Raw genomic sequence first — 12,725 nt, forward strand, 5'->3', positions numbered from 1 at the left:
TGTGATTGGCTGTGAGTTTTTTATTGTCTGTGTGAAGTCTCATTACCCACTGCCCCTGGAAAAGAGCCTAATAAGGCAGACAACAGTCTGCAGTCTCTATTGAACTGTACAGAGAAAAATAAAGGTCTGCACCACATGTAAAGACACCTGCTTGCTAATTTGTATGTCCGCAGAATGCTCGTGTTGTGCTTTTTTTTTTTTTTTTTTTTTCAGTCAGAGCAAATATATGCTCTGATTTTGATGCAGGAAACCAATTGGGAAAAAAAGATGTCCCTCCAGCGGGTTGAGCCCTAAATGAATTATTCAGATCTACATGTTGTGTGTTTTGCCGGCCCATTCTGCTTAATGGCATCTTTTATGGCATGCATCAGAGACGATTCCAGATGCAAGACAGCCTCAGCATTCCAGGTTTCTGCATTGCCTCACTGTGTGGCTGAGAAACAAAGCTTAAAATGCTGGAATTCATTTCACTTTTAGTGTCCCCTTAATAAACGATTCGCAAATCAATGGCTGCTTTTGTCGTGTAATTTGTTTCCGTGCTCAGTTTTGTGATAATGTTTTGCAAGCAAGGCTCTTTGGATCAATATGAGATTGAGGGGGGAAAACACAAGCCTGGCTTCTATTTTTCTCTTCAGATATTTGGAAAATGATGCAGTTGGTGCATTATCTCATCCAGAACAATTTAGCTTCATAATGGAGTGCTAGTTTTTGTACAGATAAGAAGAACAGAAGTGTATTTGAACATGCAAATTAAAGGAAATTCATATTAAAATTTGATAAAATTCTGTTTGCATGCTCGATCTTGCATTATTCTTAATGAAGTGTAAGTTGATGTAAATTCCTTTAAACTAAGCTTTTTATCATCTAAGGTTATAAACTGTTTAAGCAAAACTGATTTTAAATGTGCACATCTTGACAACGTCAACACCAGATAAAGCTCAAAATCTGACATAAACATGGTTTTCTTGCTTTGTTGGTTTTTATAATGAGCTGATTTTTGAGTGATCAGTGCTTCGTTTTACATGTAACAGCACTCTACAGCAGTGTGCAACACCTTTGTGTGTTTTGTCTGTGTTTTGCCTGGTCTTTCCTCAGCTGCACCTGCACTAATTGTAAGTGTGCAGCTGTGATGTGAGAGCCGTACTCCAGCTGGGAGAGCTTGTTGAGCTGCCACACAAACCCGGCGAGCTAAACACCCCAGTAAGTCCCTCCTTGACTCAGCTAATGAGTGTGGAGCACAGACAATACACCCCAATCCAACAGCCCATCTGAGCACCACTGCAGTCCAAGAACCAGAGGAGGTCAGCTATAGACGGCTCTCAGTTTGTGCTCCGTGACCGTGAAAGTGTGGATAATCAAGCCTTTGCTGTCTCGGCCTCCTGTATCCCGACTGTGTCTTTCCTTTATTGTTAGTATCAGTCCGTCTCATGGGTTTCTCTCACGCTGAGTGACTCCAGATCAGTCATCCAGCCTGAAGGTCATATTTTCTTCATAAGTAAATTATACTCACTGTGTCGTGAAGGTTTTGTGTTTTATTATTATTATTAATACTTTTTATTATAAAATTTGTCTTATCATTTTTAAAATGTTTCAAAAAGATGTGCAAGTTTTCTTTACTCTCTCTCTCTATATAATATAATATAATATAATATATAAAATTCCATATATATATATATATGTATATGTATTTTTTTTTTTTTTCATCAGATGTGGGTTTAGATAACCTAATTGTACCAATTAAAATGGTAGTAGCCCATTGAAAACTGGAGCAGTGGCAGTCCTTAAGGAATAACCTATAACATCCTCGTGTCTAAACCTTATTTCAGTAAGTCCTTGGGCATCGTGTCCGGAATAACTGGTGGATGTTCTCGGAGTAGGACGTTAACATGCACTTCACATTTTGTCTGTTCTCCAATGCTTAATGCAAGAACTGTAGAGTGTTTTGTTAATTAAAATGATATGTCCAATTTAATTTGACTCAAACATAAGAAAATAAATGAGAGGGTCACAGCAGCCAGCCAGATTTGAATGTAATTTAATGGCATACTGTGTGGAAATTATTATTATTATCATCATCATTCTGGTATCTGTAGTCACTATGACCTGATACAATTACAATATTCTGGTGGAATATCAAAAGTGGTGTGTAGGTATTATTAATACTGTCGTGATAAACAAGTCCATTAATAGTCAAAGCATGATCCCATTAGAATATCAGTAGTTTTGCTTTTCCAAAAGCTGACTTGAAATATTCAAATGAAATTACAGCTATAGGGGTCCGTAGGGGGTGATAGCAGGAATTCAAGCAATAAACACACCTAATAGACCCAGCACTCCAGTCGCATGCAGAGGGCCGAGAATCAGAAAGATTGTCATTTTTTTTTCCTTTTAGATTATAAGCCCATTCTTTCAGGCTCAGTGACAGTTGCATGACAGGATATGGATGGTGGAACTATAGAAGCTGATGAGAAAGATGAAGACAAAGTTTTATATGAACAGATTATTGCTGCCTTCAAGTTATGTCAGAATTATCGTATTTACGGGAAGAGCATGTATTAAAGGGATAGTTCACCCAAAAATGAAAATTTGATGTTTATCTGCTTACTCCCAGTGCATCCAAGATGTAGGTGACTTTTTTTCTTCAGTCGAATGCAAATTATGATTTTTAACTGCAACTGCAACCGCTGCCGTCTGTCAGTCAAATAATAGCAGTAGATGGAACTTCAACTATAACAGTAAATAAAACTTGCTTAGACAAATCAAAATTAAAACCTGCGGCTCGTGACGACACATTAATGTCCTAAGACACGAAACGATCGGTTTGTGCGAGAAACCAAACATTTTTTACATAATTTTTACCTCTAATACACCACTATGTCCAACTTCGTTCAGCTTCCTGTTAGTGAGGTCAAAAAACGCATTGTGATGACGGAAGTGATGTCTCGCCCATATACTTCAATGAGCGCGAGACATCACTTCCGTTGTCAGAGCGCGATCAGACCTCACTAGCCGGAAGCTGAACGAAGTTGGACATAGTGGTGTATTAAAGTTAAAAAATGATATAAATACTGTTCGTTTTCTCGCACAAACCGATCGTTTCGTGTCTTAGGACATCAATGTGCCGTCACGAGCCGCAGGGTTTAATTTGGATTTGTCTATGGAAGTTTTTTCGACTCTTATTGTTCAAGTTCCCAATCACTGCTATTATTTGACTGACAGACGGCAGCGGTTGCAGTTAAAAATCATAATTTGCGTTCGACTGAAGAAAAAAAGTCATCTACATCTTGGATGCACTGGGGGTAAGCAGATAAACATCAAATTTTCATTTTTGGGTGAACTATCCTTTTAAATGCCAGTGGCAAGTCCTGGATTTTCTTTGAACCCTCACTTTTTTAGTTGAGGATGTGTCCATTGCAAATGCAAATGTACTGAAACCATAACCATCATGGAAAATTATGCTTATTGGTCGTAATTCAGCTGGAATTAAGAATGTTGACTGTACGATTTACTTCTTGCAATTCTTCAAATATCTCCCAAGTCTGTCTGTAAAATACATCTGTTTTTCCAAACAGAATAGTTATAGTTAATATGTTAAATCTCTTAGCGTTGGGTTTATTCTGTAGTAGATAACTTGTGTTTTGGTTTAGACAGGATATAAATGTTAAAGGGGACATATCATGAAAATCTGACTTTTTCCATGTTTATGCGCTATAATCAGGTCCCCGTTACATCTACCAACCCAGAAAATGTGAAAAAAGGACAACCCAGTAACTTTGTTTTGGTAAGCCTTTCTCTGCAAGCATGTGAAAAAACGACCCGCTCAGATTTCGCTCCCCTAGTGACGTAGGAAGGGGATATTATTATTCCTTTTTGTTTTTGCAAATGACATTGGCGTACCAGAGCCATAGCAAAAGTTTGAGCAAAGCAAACTGTTCTGTCCTTGGCTGCACAAACGAGCACAGAACACTATTTAGAGTCTCGTTAGCTTGGATAACTTGCAAGCTGTCCCTGGCAAATTTTGCTAACAAAGGAGCGTTTCTGTCTGAGTGATATTTTGGAAAAAAATATTAGACCATTCACAGCATTTGATAGCAATCATAAACTTTGTAGGCTCTGTTTGGCAAACAGGTATGCTATGTATAGTGGGCGTCCATACAGGTTTTGCACAAAAGATTAACATGACTGCACATGCTAGTCAATTAGTTGAATCAACTCCACAGCAACTACAAAAATGTATTCACTAACCATTCAGAAATGTCCAGTTGTATCTTTTTACAGCCTCTCCATCAGTGTCAGACTCCGGTTTGAACAATGTAAGGCTGAACACCGTTAATGACAATCAACATTTTGGCTGCGTGAGATTCTCCAGCTTTGTTGTTGAGTATCCGAAGCACAAGCTGTTAAAGCTCCACCCTCTTTTGGAAAGCAGGCAGGGAGCGGTAGCTCATTTGCATTTAAAGCCAGAGTGAAATCGCCCGAAAAGAGGTGGTACTCCACAGAATGTGACTTGACGCTGATTGGACCAGACCAGAGGCAGAACTATGTAACTATTAATTTGACTCCATACAGAACGGTCTAGAGCAGTGAGTGACAGCTAGCATAACACTGTAGTTGAATGTAATTGAAAAAATCCGTCCCTTTTACACTTTGGTGGTGTGTTGCCAAATCGCCCAACTGGAGAAACCGCCCCTGATGGTGGGGGGGTGTGCTGGTTTTGACATGACTTCTCAAGAATATTTAAGTGTAATTTCACCGATTTTCAACCTGCTTTTACAATGTCGGTAGTATATGTAAATAGACAATGTTTTACATTACTCGTTCCTAATGTTACCTGGACAGAGAAATTTACATTTATTTGTCAGCAAAAGTTCTTGACAACTCGTGAAAACCAAAAATATCTTACTCCCACTAGGGCTGGCCGGTATATCAAGTTTGTACGATATATTGATATATTTTTTGTATACGATACGGAATGAAGCAATACCGTTTAAATCGATTATTCAGTAGTTTTATATGAGCACATCTGAAACATAGCGGTGGATGTCACAGAGTGCTGCTGATGGAAAAATGCACAAATACATTTTGTCCTAAACCTGAGACACGCTTAATATTAAAAGATTAGTTCACTTTCAAATAAAATTTTCCTGATAATTTACTCACCCCCATGTAATCCAAGATGTTCATGTCTTTCTTTCTTCATTCGAAAAGAAATATTAAGGTTTTTGATGAAAAAATTCCAGGATTTTTCTCCTTATAGTGGACTTCAATGGTATTCAAATGGTTGAAGGTCAAAATTACAGTTTCATTGCAGCTTCAAAGGGCTTTAGAGGATAAACGAGAAATGGTCATTTTTGAAAAAAATACAACTGTATATGCTTTATAAACTCTGTATGTCCTACACCTTCCGTATTCAACTTACGGAACGAATGCGGCACCAGTTCCATTTTTTCCGTAAGTTGAATAGGGAAGACGTAGGACATACAGCGTAAGCTTTTTGAAGAATACGGAAAGCGGAAGCACGTGCAAGGCGATCATTTGTGTTTATAAAGCATATACAGTTGTTTTTTGTTTTGAAAATGACCGATCGTTTCGCTAGATAAGACCCTTATTCCTCGTCTGGTATCGTTTAAAGCCCTTTGAAGCTGCACTGAAATTGTAATTTTGACCTTCAACCGTTTGGAGACCACTGAAGTCCACTATAAGGAGAATAATCCTGGAATGTTTTCATCAAAACCTTAATTTCTTTTCGACTGAAGAAAGAAAGACAAGAACATCTTGGATGACATGGGGGTGAGTAAATTATCAGGAAAACTTTATTTGAAAGTGGACTAATCCTTTAAGGGCTTTAAAAACAGCCTAACTCATAAGATTAAGATATAGTTAACACGTATAGTTTAAAGCGGCTTTCCCTGTCAGATGCTCTGAGTCTGACAGATACGAGTGTTGACAGAATTTGTGATGTGGTTCTCAGCGCATAACTTATATTTCACAGGTATATTCTCCATCTGTAAATGTCTCAAAATTCACACCAGTAATGTTATTTTTCTTGTGTACGTTTATAAAAGCTACATAAATACCTTAATTAAACTAATGTCTAATCTTGGCTTAGTCTAAGCCCTGTTTGTGAAACCGGGCCGTAGTGTGCCAGACTACATGGTTACATTCATAGGTTTTGTTGTTTTAATGAACTTCTATTGAAAGACAGTTGTTATAGAAAACACTGAATTATTTTGCTGTTACAACAAACATCAGCATTAAATAGACCAACAATTTAAAATAGATAAACTTTAAAATTTAAAATGCAGTTCTAAAATACAGTCATTTAGGATTCTGCATCTACATATCTTTGTTTGAATCAGTGTTTGGATCAGTTGTTGGATTAGCAATTTTTCATACAAGACATCCATTTTTCTTGTAATTTGATTTGGTTGTTGTCTATGAAAAATATAAACAGTTGCTGTTCAGTACCGTCACTATAACAGTTAGATTGTCTCCTACACTAGCTGGTAAATGCCACAGATTATAATGGTACATGATCCCATGTGCAGAATAAGCCTAACCGTGTGCTTCCTTTATTTAGAAGTGTGACATTATCAAGCAGGGAAGGTACAGAACGGGGGATTATGAATACTGAGAAGAACACGTGTAACCGTGCACATCATTTACTTTGGCAAAGGATTAATATAATGTGTTCTCTTTGAAATTCCAGATCACTTCTATGATTGATGAAGATATGTGAGTGAATTTGCCAAACACTGAACAAAGAAATCTACTGCATCCTCCGGTAAGCGCTTTGACTGATGATCCTTCACTGCTCATTTCTGCTAATGATTGTTCACCTAATCACAGATTTGCACACACGTGCCGCTCGCATGGTGTTATCTTCAAAACAACTTTCCCGAATTAACTCCAATGGTTAATTGGTGCTAAAAAAGGGAAAGCATTCACGCTGTCGTGTCAGACGCTCATATTTCTTGAGCGCAGTCAAACGACGAATTTATTTAGTGTTTTTGAGCAGCAACAGAACGTTCTGTATAACATGAGTCATAATTAGCAGCGGGGCCTCTCAAATCACTCGCTGCTTTGTTGTTCCCCCTTACAACGTCAGTGTCAGTTTTTTATGTGATTATTAAAGGCAGGCACAATTACTGAGATGTGAGATTCTTTGGGGGAAAAAAATCTGTTTTAGCACGCAGTCAGAGACATTAGTCTAAACAGCACATGTGGCATAAAGTGTTTCATCCCAAGCCTGTAGTACACATTCACCGCTTTCTGCCTGGTCTTGTGTACTGATGAGATGCAGAACGGCTCGAAGGTGAAAATGTGTGCTTTTTTTGGTAGCATCTACATTATGCTAATGAGTTTGGGATGGGGGTGGAGCCATAAAGACCAGATTGCCAGGAGAAGAGGGAGAGGAGAAGCCTGTAAATTATGGATGCAAACTGCCATTTCTGCCAGGGCAAAGAAAAGAGAGGCGCTAGGAGAAACCACAAGTCATGCATATCAGATTATCCTTTCTTTACCCCCCCCCCCCTCACTTTTACTAAATTTTCTTATCATGCTTCTTGAGCAAACTTGCACACACAATCTGGGCTGTGTATCTCCAGTCACATGAGGGCCAGAGGTGCTGACGAGCTGGAATGCTTGGCCTGGTATTTCCTGATGCTCTCACATACACATGTACACAAACACACACTCACATAAACACACAGGGCAGGCTATATAGTTGTGGATGTGTTCTTGTTTGACTTGGTGACAAAGCGAGTGTCAGAATGATGAAACATAGATTTTGTTTGTTTAGCTTTGTAGAGGATTTTATAAAGCTACCATATGGTTTATCAGCTGATTTTAGGGATTTTTAACATTTTTATTTATTGCATACACTGCCGTTCAAAAGTTTTAGATCAGTAAGATTTGGTTTGGTGGTGTTGTTTTTGAAAGCAGTCTCTTATTCTCACCAAGGCTGCATTTATGTGATCAAAAATACAGTAAAAACAGAAATATTATTACAATTTAATATACTGTTATCTGTTTAACTGTTTTCTGGTTTTACTCCAGAATGTGTCACATGATCCTCGAATCCTAAAATCTTTCTAACATGCTGATTTTTTTCTTGTTATTTCTTATAAGTCAACATTGTGCTGCTTATTATTTTATGGTAACCATGAGATGTTTTTCTGGATTCGTGAAAATTAAGTTATTTATTGAAATACAAGTCTTTACTGTCACTTTTGATCAATTTAATGCATCCTTTCTGAATAAAAAGTATTAATATCTTTCAAAAAAAAAAAAAAAAGGATTACTGACCCCAAACCTTTGAATGGTAGTGTGTATAGATAATTAATGTCTTTTCTGATAAAGGCACTTTATTTACAGAAATATCGCATGGAACTGTACCATCTGCTCTGGCATGTGACAAGCAATTATTTTGTTGAACTATAAGATTATGAATCATTTAGTTTGGTAATTGGACACAATCTTCACCAAAAAAAAATAAAAAATCTGTGTATAAAATAATTCCATGGCTAATTAGTTGCTGCATGCATTATAAAAGCCTTACACTTGGTAAAATCTTTAAGACTTTAAGATAAAAAGATCAAACTCTATAAAATGTTGTTTAAAAATGTCTATTTTCAACCTTTATTCCTGTTATTCAGTGATTCATTCTGTTTTGTTTTGTTCCCACCTTCACAAAACGGGGGAATTTCCGATAGTGGTGTGTTTCAGCGAGATCAGGTCAGAAGTGGGTGGACCTCTGTTAAAGTATATGAGTTTGTGGGGGAATAATGGAGCCATTCTTCAGCTGTATGGAAGCTGCTGTACAGTGGCGTGTGGTGGACCTGCCAAAGGCACTGGGGTCTCCTTAAAATAGCTCCAACCCTCTAATGTCAGAAGCAAAGCTGAGACTGCGCACCGAACACTAGCCATTTGACCAAGAGCATCAAAGAAATCTTTATGGAGTCTTTGAGATTTTTGCTGTAGCCAGGTCGTAACAAGTTAATCATGTTTTGATTCTGATCTAATAGTGAAACGTGGCAGTCTTTTGATGTTTGTGCAGGAATAAATTTCCGTATCATACCACAAACCCACAAATTTGTGTGCATGAAAGGCAGTCGGATCCAGAGAGCTAGCAGGTTGTCTGTCAGGATGTTTGTTTAATAATGATTCAAAAGGTCATTTAGTTGGACTATGTGGTCAGGATTATTTTAGCGATAATCAGAATGATTTCATACTAAGTCATATGTTTGACATGGGTTCATGATTTCAGTGATTAATTTTACTGCTTCTTGCACTGCATAGCTGAGAGCTCAGAGAAAACAGAAGAAGGGCTTTAAACTCAGCAGTCTGCCAATGAATGACATCAGAAAACAAAACTAACATCCCAAATATATCAGATTATTTTTTCTTTCTTCTAGAGACCACATATCTGACATAACTCCAATCAGAGCAATTTATGCTGTTTCTGTAGTGTTTTGATTCTCAAAACTGATGGAATGAATTCATTTAGCAATGATTTCGCACATCCAATGTGCAGTATTTCACCTCTGCATTATCCACTAACCACCCGCAATCTAGTTTTACGAGGCTTTCTTTCTTCTGTAAAATACAAAAGATGATTTATTTTGTCTGTAAATTGAATGAAATCAATTTTGTGCAATTTTGTTTTGACCCAAACTTTCTTTTGTTCCACTGAAGAAAGAATGTTTTAGAGGTTTGGAATGACATGATGGTGAGAAAATGACAGAATTTTCAATTTTGGATCTTTTTAAAACCAGATAAATTGACTTGAGAATTAGTCGTACATTAACATTTTAAGTGGAAAATTAAATAAATACTCATTAAGAATAGGATTTTGTTGCATTGTAGATTGCACATTGTTCTTTTTTGCACATTGTTCACTTAAGCTAGTGCTATTTGCCTAGTGGATTTAATGTTGCGCCTGTAGTACCCACACAAAGCATGCCATAAACTCAGTTTTATTTACATTTTCTATTCATTGTGAGCAGTAAATTCATTATATGATGATCAAGAGCATTGGAACAGTCTATATTCCATACTTTTGTCATTTTAAAGAACTGATTAAGGTGTCTGGATTGCAGTGGTGGTGCAATAGTCCCATATAAAGTATGTCAGATTGCAGTAGTCTGTTGTGTCACCTAGAACCATGTACAAAATGGGGAATCCTGGCATGCAAATTGCCTTCATTACAGATTTTTTGGTGTCCTGTGCCATTACCTGATTTGCTTAAGTAGCATAGCCTAGCCTCTGTTTTATCCCTAACCCTTCCAAAGTTGATGTTGTGACAGTTGTATGACCATGTTAATAGTATTATAAGGTCTACTGTACCAACTTCAAACAACAGATGAATTCCCGGTTGGGCCACCAGTGTTACAGGCACCTTGTGTGCTTCACCCTCTGCTCAGGTGAGCATAATCAATGGCCTAATGGTTCATAAATAACACGCTTGATTTCTCTGGCTTAATACTTGGCCATTGCAAGGTCCACGCCTGTGTACTTTTAACCTTGCTTGTGCAGACAGATGAGCACTACAATCGACCATCCAAAGGGGACTGAAGAGAGCTGAGACAAATAACATTAGAGGGCAAAAGCAGATCAGAGGAGGTTGCGTTTTCTGGAGACGGACACACAGTTAACCGCACATTTCGACCGATCTAATTTACGATAAGTCATAAATTGAGAGATGTTGAGGAAGCTGCTTTGAAGCTATAGTTTAGAAAGCTACTCATAATTTAACATAGTTAAGTCACACTTTTTGAAGTAAATAGTTATATTTGAAGCTATTTAAGAGTAATTTCTTTTTAAATGGCACAAAAAAATGACGTCTCAATTAGTGAGACAACTTGAACTGATTTTTCCTTCAGTTTGTTTTTGTCACGCTACACTTGTTGTAAAAAGTAGCTTGATAATGCAAAAACTATTGTTTTGAACACAACAAGGTATTGTCACGCTACTAAAAAAATTTAGTTAGTAGCGTCGAACTGTTATTTTTAACTGACCCTTAGACAGTAAGACATGTAATAGGTCTGTAGTTTACCTGGGCACCTTTACGTTATTTACAGCCCTGTTCCAGTCTAAACTGTAAATATTCATGTCCTTGGAGCAGGCCGAGACATGATCTCATTCGCTTCTGCCAGGGCATCGCGTGTAGGCACAGGCTCCGCAGATGTAAATCGCTGTTTACTTCATTACATCATAGCTGTGTTTCCTCGGGCCCTGGAGGAATGAGGTGAAACATGCCGGTTACTGTGTGCCCTCTGTGCCCTATCGAGCTGGAGAAACCTGCCAGTGAAGCTTATTTCCTCCCTCTATTTGCAGAGGATATTCTGTGGAGATCCTGTTAAATTTCTTGGACAAATTGAACTTGTGTGCACATCTAAATTATAGAACAGTTGCCAATTTAGAAAGCCTTTTCTTGCGTTTATCATATCATTGCACCATTATTTGCCTCTTCAGTGATTTCCGGGTGATTGGATTTCAACACAGACGAAAGATGGCAGATATCATTGAAAGGTTTGTTCAAAACCGCTCTGCACAATAGCGCTCCAAGGTAAAGTGTTAAAAGAGAAGCTCTTGTTTATGAAAGGGGTGTGTAGAGCTTAGTGCAGGTGCAGAAATAGATCATACTTACAGTATAATGTCTTTATTGTCAACTCCTTCCTAGTAACGCGTTTGCTCTGACCAGGTGTGTTGCATTTGATGTTTTTCTCAGTTTGTTTTAGGAATCAGATAAATATTGAAAAGTCTGCTGTAAAAGTAAACGAATCAATAACAAAAATGTGTTTTTCTTTTACACAACTTTCACGTCTTTTAGCTTCACAGTGGAATCCACTATGGTAATTCTGGCATTTATAGGAAAACGGTTGAGATGGATAACGCAATTCATAACGAAATTCTATGCCGATAATGATAACCGATAATCAACAGCTTGTTGTGGCCAGTTCAGATTTTATTTTTTTATTTTATTTTATTTTATTTTTAACTTTCAACTGGAGTGCATTGCATAATTTATAAAATATATTCCTGATTGGATTAGATCATAATTGGAATCAGTAAAGACATCATACAAATTAGATAGTCATGGGTTATTTACTGTTGGTATCAATAATAATTTCATTATATATTGTCCACCTCTAGAACATAAAAACTGAGAAAAACAAACAGACAAAAGAGTTGAGTTTCAGAATCCCAACAGTGTGTATGTGTGTGTGTGTGTGTGTGTGTGTGTGTGTGTGTGTGTGTGTGTGTGTGTGTGTGTGTGTACCTACTTATGTCACTTTTGGGTACATTCACCAGGATACACACCAGTAAACTGGGGACCACCAAAAAAACTTGGGACATTTTGTATGTCCTCATTTGTTTGACCATATAGTGGCATTCAGCATGCTCTAAAATGGTTTCCTGGCTTAAAATCTCATTTGTCCCAAAAATTCACTTTTATGTGATTTGTGTACTTAAAGTGTGTATGCCCCCCCACTAAAGTGTGTATAACACAGCGCCCTCTAGGAGAACTGCACTTCCGGAAAGATACACACTTTTGGGATTCTGACCAATCAGAGCGCAGGAAGATACTACGAGCGCGGGACTGGTGATCTGACCAATCAGAGACCAATACGTCACCAATAAAGATGGCGGAGGCAAAAACTATCATGAATATGAATGAATTGACATATAATCCACATTTAATTTGAGAAATATTCACAATA

The 12,725-nt window shown here is 37.6% G+C and overlaps 1 protein-coding gene across 10 annotated transcripts in view; it reads left to right on the forward strand.

The window, feature by feature from the left end:
* zmiz1a (zinc finger, MIZ-type containing 1a) overlaps window positions 1-12,725 on the forward strand; it is a 165,709-nt gene that overhangs the window by 55,905 nt on the left and 97,079 nt on the right. For 5 of the 10 annotated variants that reach the window (XM_067386432.1, XM_067386434.1, XM_067386424.1 and 2 more), the window contains exon 3: window positions 6,710-6,784. The exons of 4 other annotated variants lie outside the window; for them this stretch is intronic. The gene's annotated coding sequence lies outside the window, so the exon portion shown is untranslated. Of the gene's footprint in view, window positions 1-3,762; window positions 3,782-6,709; window positions 6,785-12,725 lie in introns of those variants that run through there. One more of the 10 variants, XM_067386425.1, reaches the window with a different exon arrangement.

The sequence above is a fragment of the Chanodichthys erythropterus genome, chromosome 5 (genome assembly GCF_024489055.1).
Source record: "Chanodichthys erythropterus isolate Z2021 chromosome 5, ASM2448905v1, whole genome shotgun sequence".
Taxonomy (NCBI): domain Eukaryota; kingdom Metazoa; phylum Chordata; class Actinopteri; order Cypriniformes; family Xenocyprididae; genus Chanodichthys; species Chanodichthys erythropterus.